The sequence below is a fragment of the Sminthopsis crassicaudata genome, chromosome 3 (genome assembly GCF_048593235.1).
Source record: "Sminthopsis crassicaudata isolate SCR6 chromosome 3, ASM4859323v1, whole genome shotgun sequence".
In the NCBI taxonomy this organism is placed as follows: Eukaryota; Metazoa; Chordata; class Mammalia; order Dasyuromorphia; family Dasyuridae; genus Sminthopsis; species Sminthopsis crassicaudata.
In genome coordinates, this window is record NC_133619.1 from 380363670 (window position 1) to 380383283 (window position 19614).

Below are 19614 nucleotides of genomic sequence, written 5' to 3' on the forward strand. Positions count from 1 at the left end.
TTCCCAACAGTTTTTTTCAAATAATTACTTTTTATCCCAAATGTTGGTATCTTTGGGTTTATCAAACACTAGATTGCTATAGTTGTACCCTTTTTTGTCCTTTGTATCTAATCTGTTCCACTGATCTACCGGTCTATTTCTTAGCCAATACCAAATGGTTTTGGTGACTGCTGCTATATAATATAGCTTTAGATCAGGTAGACTTAGACAACCTTCATCTGACTTTTTTTTTTTTTTCATTAGTTCCCTTGCAATTCTCGACCTTTTATTCTTCCATATGAATTTTGTTGTTATTTTTTCCAGGTCATTAAAATAGTTTCTTGGGAGTCTGATTGGTATAGCGCTAAATAAATAGATTAGTTTGGGGAGTATTGTCATCTTTATTATATATATTCACTCAGCCTATCCAAGAGCACTGAATGTCTTTCCAATTATTTAAATCTGACTTTATTTTTGTGGCATAAAAAATATTTTTGTCATAAAAAATTATCTTCCTAAAGAATATATGTCACTTCCTGGTCAAAAAATCTTCAGTTATTCCATATTGTTTTGAAAAAAAAATACTCCTCAGTTTGATATTTAAATTATGTTATTATCTGGCTCCAGCTGTCCTTTGTCTTATTTATTTCCCAGTATTTTCCTTCACATACTCTTATCTTCCAGTCAAATTGGAATATTTTTCTCCCACACATGATGTTCCAGCTCTTCTCTCTATGCTTTTGTATATGTAGACTATGAAATTCCTCTATACTTCTTTAGACTTTACTACTTCTTTAGTTTCATTGAATGCTAAACTGAAATGATGCCTTTAATTGCTGTTTTTTTCCAATCTTTCCTATATTAGTTTCATAAACTTTTTTTTTGTTTATTTATTTTAATTTTCAGTCCTACAAAAATTCTTATTCTGTTGTCCATAGGCCCCCAAAGTATCTATGGATAAATATCATAGGGTCCATGAAGATTTGTATGAAGAGATGATATCTTAATTTGCATTGACTTCTAATTTGAAATTTGGCATTTCCTTCAATTCCTGATGTTTACTTTTTGATCCAGCAATACTACTATTTGGTCTATTTCCAAAGATAATTAAAGAAAAAGGAAATGAACCTACATGCTCTAAAATATTTTTAATAGCTCTCTTAGGGGTGGAATGCCTATCAATTGGGGAATGGCTGAATAAGTTGTGGTATGTGGTTGTGATGGAATACTGCTATGCTATAAGAAATTATAAACTATTTAAAAAAAGGCTTACAGAAATGAGCAACAGGATGATTTCAGAAAGACCTTGAGAGACTTACATGAACTGATGCTGAGTGAAATGAGTGGGACCAGGAGATCATTGTATACTTTAACAACACTACTGTATGATGATCAGTTCTGATGGACTTGGCCATTTTCAACAATGAGATGAACCAAATCAGTTCCAATAGAGCAATAATGAACTGAACCAGCTACACCCAGTGAAAGAACTCTGGGAGATGACTATGAACCACTACATAGAATTCCCAATCCCTCTGATTTTGTCTGTCTACATTTTTGATTTCCTTCACAGGCTGGTTGTACACTATTTCAAAGTCTGCTTCTTTTTGTACAGCAAAACAACTGTTTAGACATATATACACATATTGTATTTAATTTATATTTTAACATATTGAACATGTATTGGTCAACCTGCCAGCTGGGGGCGGGGGGGGCGCAAAGGAGGGGAAAAATTAAAACAAAAGGTTTGGCAATTATCAATGATGTAAAATTACCCATGCATATATCTGGCAAATAAAAACTATTAAAATAAAATTTAAAAAAAAAAAAGACTTACACAAAATAATGAAAAAAAGAAGTGAGCAGAACTAAAAGAACATTGTATGCAGTAACAACAATATTGTTTTAAGAGTGAATTTTGACTAATAGAAATGCCCAAATAATCTATAAAGAATATTTGAAAAAAAAATACTATCTGCATCCAGAGAAAAAAAGAAATAATAAATAGAATATATATAGAAAATTTAATACACACATATACATACATATGTTTGCACATACCTTTTGCATATATTTATATCCATCTGTCATATACTTATTTATATCTAATGTTTTAGATGTTTAGATGTTTTAGATACGTGGAGGTAAGAGGGGGAGGTAAGAAAAAGGGAAAAATGCATGTGATAATTTTGTTATATATTTGAAAGGAATAACAAGTTGTGCAATATGGATTTATAATTTCATGTGCATTATCTCTTTATTGCACCATGTTATGGAAATACTTATTTTATTCTATAAATTTAAAATGATGTAGAGAGATACTGACTATCCTCAAAATGTCCATCCTTTCTTCATTGTGGAATTTATCTTTGTCTGTCCTTTCTTGGACTGTTCTAGGTATCAAAACATTCTCACTCTCCTTGATATATACTTATATATCTTAGGGCATGCTTCCAATGAGATTTTTTTGTTGTTGTTTTCTGCCAGTGAGCTAGATGTACTAACTTGTACTGAGGTGTTAATAGACAAATATTATGTATAAATATATTATAAATATAAATAATTACCCTTTACGGATAAAATTTTAATAGAAGCTTTCATGATTTTGACTAAAAAATTTCAGTAGGAATTTCATGTACCAAAGCAGAGATAATTTTTTCTGGGAGGTAAAGCATTCAATATCCCTCAGATTTCATACATAAGTACCACTTATCCTACTTACATATAGAGTAAGTGTTACCTAGAGATCAATGACATGGCAACAGTGAGATTATATTTCTTCCTCCCAATTTGTTTCTCTGCAAACTAATGAATTTTGGTGACAAAATTTTTCTGGAGAGGGTGAGGTTAGAACTATGAAGAATAAAGAATATGAACAAAATATTCACCTCACTGTATTTTTCCAAATACTTTAACTATCTAAACATTTTACAGATACAGGTATTTCCTAAAATTATTCAAACTGAAACCCATTCAGGTACACCAATCCTGTGCAATTCTTATCCATGTCATCCCATGTATCTTTGCCGAAGATCCACCCATTATTTTCTTGATTGTAAGTTGTTATTTGCCCTTCCATCTTGAAAAGGGCAATCATAAGGGTGAGATCTTCATTTGCAGATGACGTGGATTGTGGAGAATTGCACAAACTCATCAGCCTTACTCTCCTTCAGTCATCAAAATGTAATTGCAAGACAAAAGTGATGGTCTGTGATGCAGTACATGACCTTTCTAAATTAATTCTTTTTAAATTAAAATATTTTCCATGCCTCAGTTTGACTGAAGCAATGTCACCTACAAGTTGTGTGACCCTGGGCAAAGTCACTTAACACTACTTGTCTCAGTTTCTTCATCTATAAAGCAATCTGAGGAAGGAAATGACAAACCACTTCAGTATCTTTGAAAAGAAAATATCAAATAGGGTCATGAAGAGTTGGACACAATTGATAGTTATTGAATGATTTGCTTGTATGTATAATAAAGGAAAACATGGTCTGCTTGTTGGTTATCAGTTTTTATTTCTAAGTAAAAAGGGTCATTAAGCTACCACTGAAAAGAATCATCAAGAACTCAAAATGATTTGGGGTTTTGATTTGAAGGAATCTGAAAAATACTGTCTGTCTCTGAAAATGTGATCAGACTACAGGAACGCTGATACATATCCCTAAATATTTACCCATTGGTTGAAGCTCCTCATAACTCTTTAAAAAAATAATTATCATTTCATTTAGTGAAATGTCTTGTGGATTTCCCCAAGGACTTATTAAAGCTGTGTTGAAAGGAAACACATACCACACAAATTAAGGAAAAAAGTCTTCTCGGTATGTTTTCTACATTAAAATGTCATTGTGGTCTTACTTTAAAAGTATCAGGAACAATTTTATCTTTGTGATACTTTCAGAAACATCTACATTGCTTGGGCAGTGGCATTTTAAGAGAGTTTTGCTGGAGAAAAAAGATCCTTTTTTTTTTTTTTTTTTTTTTTTCCAGAAAGAGATTATTAATGCATATCAAGATTGTTACCATGCCATGAAGCAACCAGATAAGAGATTAACCTTTGTTACACTTTATGCCTGGGGTAAAGATAATGGCTGAAGAGTCTGGGAGCTTTTCACCATAGGCATATTATTGCCAAGCTTTGGGGGCTCTCCACCCAAAGATCATAGGAGAGTCAGAAAACTTGGGAGAAAGAAATAATAGGGGAACTTTTGTGGGGACGAGGAGCAGCTTATACTGATTGTCAGCTACGTTGTCCATACATGTTTCTGGGTTGCAGTTCATGGTAGAGAGAGGGACTGGGGTTTGATTAAAAACAAACAAACAAACAAACAAAAAACAAAAAACAAACAAACAAACAAACAAAACAGGGTCCCTGGTCATAGTCTAGTACAAGAGTTGAGCTAGTACTTGTAGCTGCAGGGAGAAGAGACTATTACTGTGTGAAGACCAGAGCACAGACTGGGAGAGCTTTGACTGCACTTCTTCCAGAACCACAATTCCTTGGAAAATACTGAAAGCTTAAAGAATCCCAAACTATTTCTGAAACAGCAGTACAGCAAAGCTTGATGCTTAGGATGGAGCCACCCTATTCTGAGATGAGCAGGATCCAAATCAAAATAAAGAAATTAACTGGAAAAAATGAGCAAAAAAACAGACAAGAACTTGATATATTATGGTATCAGAGAAGACCAAAATACAAATTTAGAAGAATACAACAATGTGGAAATAGCTATAAGCCAAGTCTTGAAGATAAATGCTAATTTTACCCAATGCTGGCAGTAATTCCTGGAAGAACTAAGGAAAGATATGAGAGTATTAAAGGAAAAATTGGGAAAGGAAATGAGAGGATGCAAGAAAATGATGAAAAAGTATCAAAAGGTATCAAAAAAGAAATCATAAATTGACCTAAAGGAAAAACAAAAACAAAACAAAACAAAACAAACAAACAAACAAACAAAAAAACAAAAAAAACAATTCACTGAAAAAAGAATGCCTTAAAAATTCGAAGAAGCAAAATTGAATATAATCTTCCGAGGTGTGGGGGATGGAAATTGAAGAAAGAAAACTTTCAAGCATTCCTTATGAAAAGTGTAAATCTTATTAGAAAATATGACATTCAAATAGAATATACAAGAGAAACATAAAAAAGTAAATCAGAAAAAGTAATCATAACAGATTCAATTGAATTAAACTTTACATTACCATGTGGGAAAATGATATATTTATATTTTATCTATACACACATATATGCATAGGTTTGAGTTGATTATGTTGGGGCCATCTCCAAAAAAAATAAAGTGGAAGTGAAAAAAAGGATGGATTAGGCGGAGATGAAATGGGACAAATTTTCTTGCATAAAGGAGTTGTACAGGCAAAAGCTTTATTTTGGAAAACAAAAAGGTGTGTGTGGAGGTAATAGTTGAGTTTCATTCTCATCAGAATTGACTCAAAGTGGGAAGAATATAAGAACACAAACACTCAACTGGGTATGGAAATCTATCTTTTTTTAAGAAATAATGTCCCATTACATTACTATACCATAACATATTCAGCCATTCCCCAAATGATGGGCATCCACTGAGTTTTCAGTTCCTTGTCACTTAAAAAGGGTTGCTACAAATATTTTTGCACATGTGAGTCTGACCCAGTAGAGATAATTCTGGATCAAAGGCTATGCACAGTTTTAAAGCTCTATGGTTCTACATTTTTCTCCAGAATATATTAGTGTTCCCGTTTTCCCACATCCTGTCCAACATTTATCATTATTTTTTCCTGTCATCTTAGCCAATCTGAGCAATTTTGAGATAGTACTTCAGAAATGTTTTAATTTGCATTTATCTAATCAATAGTGATTTAGAGTATTGTTTTATACATCTATAGATGACTTTAATTTCATCATCTGAAAATTGTCTATATCTTTGAGCATTTATCAATTGGAAAATGACTTGTAATCTCATAAATTTAACACAGTTATTTATATATTTTTTTCTCCAGATTTGTGCTTCCCCTTTAATCTTGTTTCTGTTGATTTTGTTTGTTCAAAACCTTTTAAATTTAATTAAATCAAAGTGGAACATTTTGCCTTTCATAATGTTCTCTAGTGCTTCTTTGATTATAAATTCCTCCCATCTCCAAAGATCTGATAGGTAAATTATCCCTTGTTCTCCTAATTTATTTATAGTATCATCTTTTATACCCAAATCATGTAACCATTTTGACATTATTGTAATATGGGGTGTGAGATGTAGGTCTATGCTGAATTTCTGCTATATATTATTTTCCAGTTTTTCCAGCAATTTTTATTTATTTATTTATTTATTTATTTATTTATTTAATTATTTATTTTTTTTAAGGAGTAAAGTTTATTATAATTGTAATGCCAATATAATGTAATAGCCCAAAATAGGCTAAGTTTCTTTTTTTTTTTTTATAATTTATTTTTTATTATATATATATATATATATATTTTATAATATTATCCCTTGTATTCATTTTTCCAAATTACCCCCCCTCCCTCTATTCCCTCCCCCCGACGACAGGCAATACCATACATTTTACATGTGTTACAATATAGTCTAAGTACAATACATGTGTGTGAATATCATTTTCTTGTTGCACAATAAACATTAGAATCCGAAGGTACATGCAACCTGGGCAGACAGATATTAGTGCTAACAATTTACATTCCCCTCCCAGCAATTTTTTTTTGTCAAATAGTGATTCTTATTCCAAAAGCTGGAGTTTGGTTGTTTATCAAATACTAGATTGTGATAGGTCTTGATTATTGTGTCACATGAATATAATCCATTCCACCAATCCACCACTCTATTTCTTAGCCAGTACCAAATGGTTTTGATGACTGCTGCTTGATAATAGAATTTTAGATTTGGTATATAGAATATTTTGCATGATTTTGGATATATAATTGGCATCATATTACTTGCCTTCTTAGTGGAAAGGGGAATTATAAGATGGAGGGAGAAAATTTGGAACTCAGAATTTTAAAAAATGGGACAGCTAGGTGGCACAGTGAATGGAGCACCAGCTCTAAAGTCAGGAGGACCTGAATTCAAATCTGGCCTCAGATAAACACTTTTTAGCTGTGTGACCCTGGGCAAGTCACTTAATAACAATTGCCTCAGGAGAAAAAAAAGTTAAACTGTTAAAAAAATAAATTGGTGGTTTTGTCCTTCATTCTCCAAGAAAATCAATGACATAACCATGTTAGAGTCAAGTTACGGTATACCTGACTGTGACAGCTCAGAATGTTCTGCCAGGTCAGGCACAAATAGTCCAAGTGAAAAATTTGCATCTCATGATTCTTTAGGACATTCTTTATGACCTTAAGGACATGCCTTGATAGATAGTTCTGTGCTTAAATCTCCCATGGCATGCAATCAATTAATTACAAAGCTCTTACAAGAGACCTTAAACTTACCCAAAAGGATACTAAATGAAGTGTGAAGAACCAAGAGAACATTGCATACAGTAACAACAAGATTATGAGGATCAACTGTGATGGACTTAACTCTTTCCAACAATGGGGTGATTTAAGGCAATTACAACAGACTTGTAGTGGAGAAAGCCATCTGCATCCAGAGAGAACTGTGGAGACTAAATATGGATGAGAACAGAGTTTCACCTTTTGTTGTTTGGTTGCTTGTTTGTTTTTTCTTTCTCATGCTTTTTTCACTTTTGATCAGATTTGATCATATCAGCAAGTTGACAAATTTGGAAATGTGTTTAGAAGAATTACACATGTTTATTGGCAGATTGTGTCTTTGGGAGGGAATAAAAGGAAGGAAGGAATAAAGTTTGGAACGCAGGGTTTTGCAGTAGGGAATGATAAAAATTATCTTTGCATGTATTTGAAAAAATAAAGTACTATGGGGTAAAAAGCATGAAAAGTGTGCAGACTGCCAGAAAGAGAGAGAGACAGAGACAGAGACATAAACAGATATAGATAGAAAGACAGAGAGAGGGAGGGAGAGAGAGACAGACAGACAGAGACAGAGAGCTTGAGGTTTTCCTTGTAGCTCTTTTTCTGATCAGTTTGTGAGTGTTTGTCCTATGTGAGTTCGTCATAAAATAGTCTTTTAAGGAAATGTGTGTTTGATATTTGAACAATATGGCCAGCTTGTTGTTGTGCTTTCTTCAGTAGAGTCTGAATGCCTGGCAGTTGAGTTTAAGAAAATACCTCAGTGTCTGATATTTTGTCTTGCCAGGTGATCTTCAGTATTTTCCTAAGCAACTTTAAAAGGAAGTTTCCTGACATGTTACAGGCATTCATTCAACAATTTCATCGGCACAATAACTCTGTAGATTTTCAGTCTGGTAGTCATTCCAATACTTTAACTGTCCATTTTCTTTCAGATGTTCTAAAACACTGACCTTACTCTGGCAATGCATACATCAACATCATTATCAATATCTATTTTCCTGGCAAATACAATACCAAGGTAAAGGAATTTATACATATAAATGGTGTGGTGTTGATAGATGGAGCACCTGCATTTTATTGGTATTAACTGTTAAATTAGCACATGCTACAGATAATAGATTTGTTCTATCTCAGCTTCAGAGGCCACATTAAATGCATAGCCATCTTCAAACAAAAAATCATGCACAACACTCCTGCCACATTAATCTTGATGTGTAGCCTTTTCAAATTGAAAACTCTTCTTCTATTAGAAGTTTCACCAGGTAGGAATTGTTATTAAACAGAGGTAAAGACAATGCCTTCAATATTGTTGGATGATGTTCTATTGAAAGCACTATAGAAGTGGTTGGTTCATCTCTCCAAGATCATGTCCTTGTCATTAATCAATGTGGCTCTATCAGCACTCAATAGTTGAGATTTATATGACTCTTTGTCATATAAATGCTTTCAAGGCATAATTAAAATACCTTGGATTGTGACTATTAGCATAAAATTGAATTTAATCTACTTTTTTTTTTTTTTTTTTTTTTTTTTTTTTTTACTAAGCCAAGAATCCTGTAGTTCTCTAAGTTATACCTATTCTTTACTTTGATGAAGTGAAATGCTACCTTTTTTGAGATAGATGAACTATCCCACTGGTATACCTTCTGGATTTCTTGTTTTTCATTTAGGCAGTTTCTGAATTTCTCTATCATTTTCATAAAATAATTCTTGAAATTTGTATATATTCTGACCCAGATGAGCAAATACAATACTCTACATCAAATCTCTGAAATATGATCACTCCTTTTCTGTTCCAGTGTTGTGAACTATGTGTTGTTTCAACTTTTCCTTCAAGTTAGCAATAAACTGTCCTGTTCAGAGACATATTCTTCCCTGTTGACATTGCATCTTCTGGGACTTATTTTGCCTTGGGGCCTCTGCTTTCAATAAATGTGAGTATTTAGCTTTCAAAGAATGTCTATGATCAGTCCAGCACTCTGCACTATGTATTGCCTTTCATACTCTCATATCCTGTTTCTTCTCCTCACAATGATATATATCAAATGCCAATGTTTGCTATAAGTGTGCATCCATGAAGTTTTATTGCATTTATGTAAAGAGAAGACAATGTTGGTGATGAGGTCATAAAATGGACAAGTCTATTTTCAACTCCATTCCTCTCAAGGATTCCCTACCACATTTGATATTCTGTGCCTGCCCTAGTATTAAAATTGCCCAGAATTATAAGGTTATACTCTTTTAAAAGAGGTCCTTATGGTAAGGATCTCCAGATTTTCATATTTTTTTCTTTGATTTCATCAGGGTTTATCATGGTGGGAGCATAGACACTAATGACTGTGGTGTGATGTCTTTCTGCAAGTGGCAATTGCATTGTCACGAGTCTGGCATTAACTCCTATTGGTAGGCATACAAGATTGTTGTCTAGATTAGTTTGATTGCAAAACCTATGCCAGTTTCAGAGCAGTTCCCTTCCACTATGCCCCCCCAGGGGAAAAATGTATATTTTAATCCAACTTTGGTAAACTGGCCTTCAATTGCCACTCTTTTTGCACTCAAGGCTGCTATTTGGATTTGCTATATGCTGAGTTCTCTCACAACAAAAATTGTTCATCTTTCAAATTACTGGATTTTATGTTATATATAATTGGATGTACAATCCACCTACTGGTAATGAGAGGAATCATTTTTTAGATGTTTTGTACATATATTTTATGTTTCAAACGCGGTGGGGGGGGGGGAGGGAGGGAGGCTCTTGCCTGACATGGTAATCTGACCAGGATTGGGTCAACACATAATTTTTAAGGAACCTTTTCTAGCTCCTTCCTCACACCAGGAGGTGAGCAGTATAGCCCTTAAACAATTGTTCGGATATTCAAGGGTCTACTGAATCTTATTCCTGCTTTCACTGAGAAGACAACCCTATGACATGGAATGCCAATATTCAAGGTTGAATACAGCTCCACATATGCTTTCATCAATTGTCTGTTGCCACAGAGCTTTGAGATAGGTGAAAATGGCAAAAAGGTAGGAGTAATGCTGTTTTCATTCATACATGAAATGGATTTAAGTGAGGCAGAATTGCATGAAGTCCTTAGTTTCACTCTCTCTCCACAAGACTGATGATTTTTAGCAGGACAGAATCAAGACAACTGGTAATGGCTTGAGATATATTGGATGACCATGACATCTTTGTTGTCCAATCAAGCTCTAAGTGCTCTAATGGTTCCTTGTTTAGCTACCTTCATGGCCATTGGAACAAAGAGTTCTCATCTACCCATTCTTCCTGGGGAAGTTGTCACACGCTTGAGGTACACATTCCCCTCAACTCATCAACAAATTGGAGACCCCTTGGTTATTCTCAGTCTGTTTTAGCCCATTTGCCAAAGTGGTTTATAGAAGTATGCCCATTGAACAAACTACAGCTTCTTGGAGCCACAGATAAGAGTTAAGTGGATCAGTTAGATATCAAAGATGGAAAGCAGCCCTGCAAAACTCTTAGCAGCCCCCAAAACAGAGGCAATAGTCTTCCCTGAACACATCCTACAATAAGTAAATAGTGGATATGAAAACAAAATACAAATATTGGGATCACCTTCTTCAAAAAAGTCATACTTATTAGGTGAGAGATGAAAATAATTTGAGTAACTGTCATATCTAATTCATTCATTTTATGGATAAGAAACAAAGATCAGTGAATTGTTCAGTCACAGAGATGAAAGATCTGGAATTAAATTCTTTTTCAAAGCTTTTTTCAATGTTCCATATTGGAGTCCAGTAACTTTTCACATAGCTTGCCACAATGGAATTGGAATCAGGACCATTGTAAGATGAATCTCTGTTTTTTATCTCCAAAGGGAAGGAAATCAGGATCAAGAAGAGAGAAACAAGTTTAAACCAAAACAAATGTTTGACCAATGTCTGCATTGCCCTAGCCTATGTTCATCTTATAGAAAATAATCTTACTTTCATTCTTTCACTCAGTTAACTCAGAGAAGGCCAATTTATAGAAAAGGTTGAGGTTTTGTGGCCTATAATCTCCATCACCACAATGTTCTCTATTTATATTGCATTTTTATCCTGCCAGAACATTTTTTTTTTAATTGCAACTCTTAATTGCTTGAGAAAAGAATGAACTTCCTTTCTGTCCCTGAGGAAGAATGATGAATTAGCCTAAATTAAACATCAGCCTTCTGATCTTAAGAGGGAAAATTCCAAGTTGTGTTATGATAGGGTTTTTCTAGGATGTGCCAGCAACAATAATATTTATATCTTCCAACTTCTGAAGCTTGGATGGCAATAATAATAATAACAATATGCAGGGTATTTTTTCTTGTAATTTTCTCAACATTAATGAATGAAACTTTTTGCTCTCACTTCTTTTTTTTCTTCCTAATTTCTCCCTTAAGTCAAAATTGAAAACTTTTGAACTCCTTTTTGTGATTTAAAGTTCATGCTCAAAGGTAACCTTCAGTGTTAGTTTTTTGTGATTAAGTGCATCATTAGGATTACTAGATAGCAGTAAGGCAAAACTATATAAATACAGCTAATAGTATGTTGCCCCCTTTTTATTTTCTTATAACCAATTAAGGCATGTTATGAGGGATTTTTTTAAGGACAAAGATATTTCTCCATATTCAATATTGATTAAATTAACATTATTGAGCCAAAAGGAGATAAGATGACAAAAAAAAGAGAGAGAGAGAGAACTTACAACTGCCTGTAGTTTTTACTCAGCCCTTCAGCTATTAAAGAATAATGACTAATTATAAGTGGAAACAAGCCATTATGTGTCTGACATATGTTGAGACATTGAGAATACAAAGATCAGGAAAATAGTTTTGAAGTCAGAATAAATAGTACACAAAGCTTATGATAAAAAGGAGAATATAAGTGGTACAGTAGATAGAGAACTGTGTCAGAAGTCAGAAAAAAAAAGTTCAAATCCGACTTCATTTACTTATTAGTTGTAACTCTAAGCAAGTCACTTAACACCTGACTTCATAAAACTTGAGGAGGATATGACTAATCACTCCACTATCTTTGCCAAGAAAACCTATGGATAGTTGGTCCACAGGGTCATAAAGAGTGGGACATGACTGAACAACTGAAAAACAGTGATGAGAAAGAGAGATGGAGAGAAACTGAACTTAAAAAGAGGGAACTGTGTGGGTCAGTGTGATTACTATGTTGGTATGTCTCACGATTTATTGCTGGAGATCTAGGATGCTGTTAGGGTGAATTTTAATTTAGGGAGCATCTGTGGAGTGAGGAATAGGTCAAGGCACAGAAGTGCCTGAATACGACTGTAAATCTCTGAATAGAGCCAGCAAAATAGGGTGAGTGATAGACATGAGTACTTTCTGATAAAGTAATTCCATGTAATTGAATTGACACTACTTGAAATAATAATCATATAAAATATGATAATTGATCCTAATCCAATGGGAATATATAATCATTCTAAGGAATAATTACTTATTGAGAATTAGTTGGGAAATGGCTATATTCTTGGGACAATAATGAAAGAATCTGCTAAACATGGACTAAAGTTCTGAACTCTGAGTAATCATGGTTACATAGAACACATGGTTAAGGAAGGCTATAAAGTTAAAGGAAACAGAAGAAAAAGGAATGTACAAATAGATACCATGCTTTCAGATTATGAAAAGTCAGATTGTCAATTCATAAAAGTGTAAGTAATTATTTGTGTCTCCAGTCCTGACTTTTCAGAGCTTTAGATCTCCATTTTCAGTCACCTAATGAGTATACCATCTGGATATTCTGACAAACTTCAATGAATTTGTAAAAAACAAACAAACACACAAACAAAAAAAAAATCCTGAAATCATTATCTTCTCTCCTTCTATCCTACCACTTATTCTTTTATAAAATTATTATCAATGATATCAGTGGTATGACCATCAAACCAATAAATCAAGACTGAAAGCTGAGAACCATGTTTCATTATTTCTCTCAATGTCCTTTTTATCTTACTTAGTGCCAGGTATATTAAAATTATATCTTGGTCTGTTTTCCCTGAGCACCACCCCTCTTCCAGTCATTATAGTCAGTATATTTGTAAGTATCCATTATAAAGTAGCAATAGGAAGAAATAAAACTGCAAAGGAGAATCTGGAAGTTATAAACAAATCATTCTAAAAATCAAAGAAGCATAATTAATAAATTGTTTCTTATATCAATCAAAATTCACAGTATGTGATAATATGTGATGAATTATCAAAATTATCCAAGCACTGTTGTCAAGACCTGTACTTCCAGATATCCACAGTTCCAAACCAACAGAAAATCAAAGGCAGAAAGAACCTCTTGATCAGCACAACTAAGTGCTGGTATCTTTGATGAATTTGAAGTTTTACCAATAATTTTTAGATACTTTGGATATGTTAATGAGCTAACTTCAAGGTGGCAAAGATAGGAGTTTGTGTTTCCCCTTAAAAAAATTAACTAAATATAAAATAAGAAAAAAGAAAATCAGAACATAAAATTAAAACAAAACAAAACAAAACATTGTCATGTGCCTAGCAGAACATCAGGGAGAATTCAAATTATGTAAAAATAAATTTCCATTTCAAGAAAGCATATATTATAATAGAATACATTATATTCAAGATTGTCCATCTTTCTTTGTTTCCTTGTAGGTTATTCTTTTGTCTTCTGCCATACACTTTTTATTTTATTCTTTTTTTCTCCTTTTCATTCCACCTCCCCCACCTCCCCAAGCAGGCTACATTTAAGTATGGGTATAGTATATTTCTCTGTGTGTGTGCATATATATATATATACACACATAGATATACATATATATTCATATATATATATACATACACATAAGTACATGTATATATATGCATATGCATGTACACATGAGCAGACATGCATCTAATAAATTATGTTCAGAGGGCATCTAGGTGGCCCAATGGATAGAGCACCAGCCCTGAAGTCAGGAGGGCCTCAGTTCAAATCTGACCTCAGATCCTTAACACTTCCTTGCTGTGTGACCCTGGGCAAGTAACTTAAGCCTAAATACCTCAGCAAAAAAAGAAAAGAAAGGAAAAAGGAAAAAAAATATAAATTATATTCATAATTTTTGTTGAGTGTTTAAGCAAATCTCTTATTTCCTATTCCAGCTAACTATTCTACTTTAATTCTACTAGATAATTTGCATTGCTGTTACTTAACCTTCCCCCTCCCCCACAAGGATCCCTCCCTTATCTTCTCCCCTCATCCTTTCCCTCCATTTTTATTCCATTTCTATTTATCTACACACCTTATCACACTTCCATTAATCTAAACACCCTTTGTACCCTGCCTTGTCCTATGCTACTCTTTCCCTCCCTCTGTATCCTTTTCCATTAATCTATACATCTTGTCCCACTGTCATAAATCTACACACCTTTTTGACTCCAAATTTATCCTATTTACTCCCTGTTTATTTATTTATAGATTTTGGAGGATGATATATATAATATAGATAAGATTAGATATAATTATATAGATGCAGATAGAGATATAGATATGGATATATATTTATGTATGTAGATAGATAGATAGATAGATAGATAGATAGATAGATAGATAGATAGATTTTGTTCCCTAGTTAACAAATTCCCTTGTGAGTAAGTTTTCAGAACTACCAGTCCTCTTCCCCATTTAATGCCTCTGTGTCTATTCTTCCTCTGCACTTCATTCCTACAGTATATTTACTGTTTTTATCTTTTCTTATACAGTTTTACTTTTTAGAGTCAGTTCATACTCAGCTCTGCTCCAGTCTTTCATATAAATTAGTCAATTCTTTCTTTCTTTCTCTCTTTTCTTTCTTTCTATCTTTCTTTATCTTTCTGTCTTTCTCTCTCTCTTTTTCTTTCCTTTGTTTTTCTTTCTTTCTTTGTTTTTCTTTCTTTCTTTGTTTTTCTTTCTTTCTTTCTTTCTTTTTCTTTCTTTCTTTCTTTCTTTCTTTCTTTCTTTCTTTCTTTCTTTCTTTCTTTCTTTCTTTCTTTCTTTCTTTCTTTCTTTCTTTCTCTGTATTTCTGTCTTACTCTCCCTCTTACTCTCTCATTTTCTCTCTCTTCTTTCTTGCTTTCTTCTCACCTTCTCTCTCTTTCTATCTCTCTTCCTTTGTTCCTTTCTTTTTATCCCTTCCTTCCTTCCTTCCTTCCTTCCTTCCTTCCTTCCTTCCTTCCTTCCTTCCTTCCTTCCTTCCTTCCTTTCTCAGCTATTAGTATAAGCACCTCTAATGTTGAGTTGGAGAGAACAGTGTTTCTGGCTTCACTTCAGCTCCCCCATCTGACCTGAAACCCTAAACTAAAAGCTTCACCTTCCTGCAAGTGCCCATAGCCAGCAGAATTTATCTCCCACTGCTTCTTCACTCACTGGTGAACTAGTTCCTTCTTGTTCAGGGCTTTATCTCTGTAGCACATCTGGGAAAGGCTTTCCTAATTAGCAGAGGTTCCTTCGTTCTTCCCACACTGTCCAAGAGATAAATGTGATTCTGGCTAAGGTTACCTCAGAACCCAGCTAGACTCAGTGTTCACTGCTGCTCTTTCAGTGTAGCTAACTGGGAGGTGTTTACACTTCACACCAGATCTGGAACCTGGGTCTTTTCCTTGGGTCATCTTGGGTTGTACCAGAAGGATCCGTGTTCTATCCTGTCTTATTTGCCTTTCACCAGTCTATGTTCACCCTGACATGAAATCTTGTTTTGTTTGTGGGGAGATCTGGGGAGGTTGGAATATTCATAAAACAAATGTCATTTAAAAAAGATACAAACTCCTTAATCCAAAATTATAGGTCTCTATACAACCTAGCTGCCTTCAATATGCCTTCTTATCATGATAACATTCTGTTATTTGTATTTTTGCTTTCACCAAATATGGCTACTCACTATTTCTCTATTTCCTCATTTTCTCAGTGACCTTGGACAAGTCAATTCACTACTCTGGACCTACATTCCATATTCTGTGAAATGACAGAATTGGAGGGACAGCTAGATGACATAATGGATAGACCTCCAACCTTGAAGTCAGGAGGACCTGAGTTCAGATGTGGTCTCAGACACTTAACACTTCCTAGCTGTGTGACTCCATACAAGTCACTTAACCCCAATTGCCTCAGCAAAAAAAAAAAAAAAAAAAAAAAAAAAAAGACAGAATTGTACTGTATGACCTTTGAATACTTTCTAATCGTGAATCAATGAACACATAATGATGTGAGATCCTGACTCTATTCATGTTCCATGTCTAGAATATTTTCTCCTTATCTCATTTTCCAACTCCTTCAATCTATTTAAAGCTTATATATCAAGCACCAACTGCTGCATAATTTTTTTCATGTTCCTGTTCTTTCTAATTAAGAAGTAAGATAAGATCTTGTCTTAGAATTACTTATACTTTGAATGATACTCTGATTTGCAGTTAAATATTCAAGTTTGTCTGTATTGTTGGGATGTGTGTGTGTGTGTGTGTGTGTGTGTATGTTGTTTCTTTGAATAAACAGTATAAATACAAGAAAGAATACCTCTTGTCTTAATAAAGTATCAGCCTACTTACTTATCCCTTTCTGATTAAAATATGGGAAAACACTCTCTTCAAAAACTCTCTTCTATTCCACTTAACATATACTGAAGTACAGTTTTCCAGATATCAAGGCTTTCTAGGATATCTGCTTTAGAGGAAACCAGATGCTTCCACAAATTAGCTATTTTGAAAACCCATTCCAAGAATGTGTATAGTCAACTCAAATGAGGAGCCAACACACATTTCTTCTGCCACAAACATTTCCTCATTCCTATAGTTCTAGACTCACTATCTCTAAAGTCTCACTGCTATATAAATGATTGTTTTCTAAAAACAAATATGTTCTCAAACTTCCTAAGTTAATTATTTGTGTAGTTTTAGATTTTGTTTATTACTTACAGAACATATTGTATCTGTATAGGCAGTGACTTAATTTTTTTTAATTTTACTTTTATTTTTAATTTAAATTAAACAAGTTTTTCCATAAAATACAATGTTATATGTGTGTGTGTGTCTGTGTGTGTGCGTGTGTGTGTGTGAAATATGAAACTACAAATGTACAACTTGCAATTCCTCTTAGATATATAATAAAGTTGAATAGGCCCAGTGGATAGAGCACTATCCCTGAAGTCAGGAGGACCTGTAGTCAAATTCAGTTTCAGACACTTAAGACTGGCTAGCTGTCTGATATTTAAATATATAATAAAGTTATTTTGTAATTTTTTTTTCTTTCTCTTCCCTCCCCTCACCCCAGTCCTAGTTATCATTAGAAAAAAATTGTGTATATATAGCAAGATAGTCATGTATTTATATGCATGTATGTATGTGGGTATACATATATACACATATATTTATAGGTATGTATATATGTATATAATATGTTAAAATCATCTAGACATACTTCTATTTATCAGTTCTTTCTCTGGATGCAGATAGCATCTTTCTTCATAGGTCCTTTGGGTATTTAAAATAGTCAGAATCAGTTATTCACTCAAAAATGTTCTTAAAACAATATTATCATTACTACATAGAATGTTCATTTGGTCTTGCTCATTTCACTCTTCATGATTTCATGAGAATCTTTCCATGTTTTTCTAAAATCATTGAGTTCAGCATTATTTATAGCACAGTAGTATTCTATCACAATCTTATACTATAATTTGTTTAGCTATTACTCAATTGATGGACATTCATGCAGTTTTCAGTTTTTTGTCACCACAAAGAGAGCTGCCATAAACATTTTAAAGTATGTAGTTTCTTTTCTTGTTTTCCATAATCCTATTTGTAAATAGACCTAGGTGTGCTATTTCTGGGGTAAAGGGTATGGACAGTTTAAGAAAGTTTTAGACATGATTTAAGATCTCTCTCCAAAATGGGAACATGGGAAAGGGATCGGCCCGAGGGTCACAACTAGTTGCTCATAAGCAGGGATACCTTGACAGGGCCTCTCACTTGTGAGCCTGGCTGGGTTGGCTGGCCTCCCATTGGCAGATACTATGTACACACAAAGCCCAGGAGCTACTTTTCTGAATGCTGATTAAGGATTGCCTACTGTTCACACTCGGGAAAATGTTTAACAACAAGGCTATATGGCATAATAAACTAAAGCTCTTTTTCATACTCTATGAGTCTCTTGCCTCATTCATCTTCCTCTGAGATCAAAGGGCTTATATACTTTGAGCTTTCAGTCCAAATGGCTTAAACATTTATATATTCTATTTCCTTTTCTGGTAATCTGGGCTATACAGATAGATATTCATTTCTTTTATTTCACTTCAATTTGTTAGACTTATTGGATATAAGTGGGTAAAAGAATTCCTTGTAATTATCTTAACTTTAATTTTATTCATGGTATGTTTACTGTTTTCATTTTTGTTATCAGTGATATGGTTTCCTAATCCTTTTAAGTTAAATTAATCAGTTTTTTTTTATTTTATTAGTTTTTCTTGTTTTTTTTTTTAATAAAGTCAACTCAGTTTTATTTATTAATTCAATGTTTTAGATTTTTTATACTCAATTTTGTTACTCTCACTTTTAATTTTTAAGATTTCTAATCAACTGTTTAATTGGGGGTTTTAGTTTGTTCTTTTTCTATTTTTTAAAAAGTACATTCCTGTGCTTGCTTCGGCAGCACATATACTAAAATTGGAACGATACAGAGAAGATTAGCATGGTCCCTGCACAAGGATGACACGCAAATTCGTGAAGCGTTCCATATTTCTAAATAATTGGAAAGACATTCAGTGCTCTTGGATAGGCCGAGCGAATATAATAAAGATGAAAATACTCCCCAAACTAATCTATTTATTTAGTGCTATACCAATCAGACTCCCAAAAAACTATTTCAATGACCTAGAAAAAATAACAACAATATTCATATGGAAGAATAAAAGGTCGAGAATTGCAAGGGAACTAATGAAAAAAAAGTCAGAGGAAGGTGGTCTAAGTGTACCTGATCTAAAGCTATATTATATAGCAGCAGTCACCAAAACCATTTGGTATTGGCTAAGAAATAGACCGGTAGATCAGTGGAACAGATTAGATACAAAGGACAAAAAAGGGTACATCTATAGCAATCGAATTTTTGACAAACCCAAAGATACCAACATTAGGGATAAAAATTCATTATTTGGAAAAAACTGTTGGGAAAACTGGAAA

General features: G+C 33.5%; 1 non-coding gene across 1 annotated transcript; it reads left to right on the forward strand.

The window, feature by feature from the left end:
* The first annotated feature begins 19071 nt into the window (after window positions 1-19071).
* Window positions 19072-19178, forward strand: LOC141565147 (U6 spliceosomal RNA). The gene has a single exon (XR_012488847.1). It is a non-coding gene; the product is annotated as a U6 spliceosomal RNA (small nuclear RNA).
* The last annotated feature ends 436 nt before the right edge of the window (window positions 19179-19614 follow it).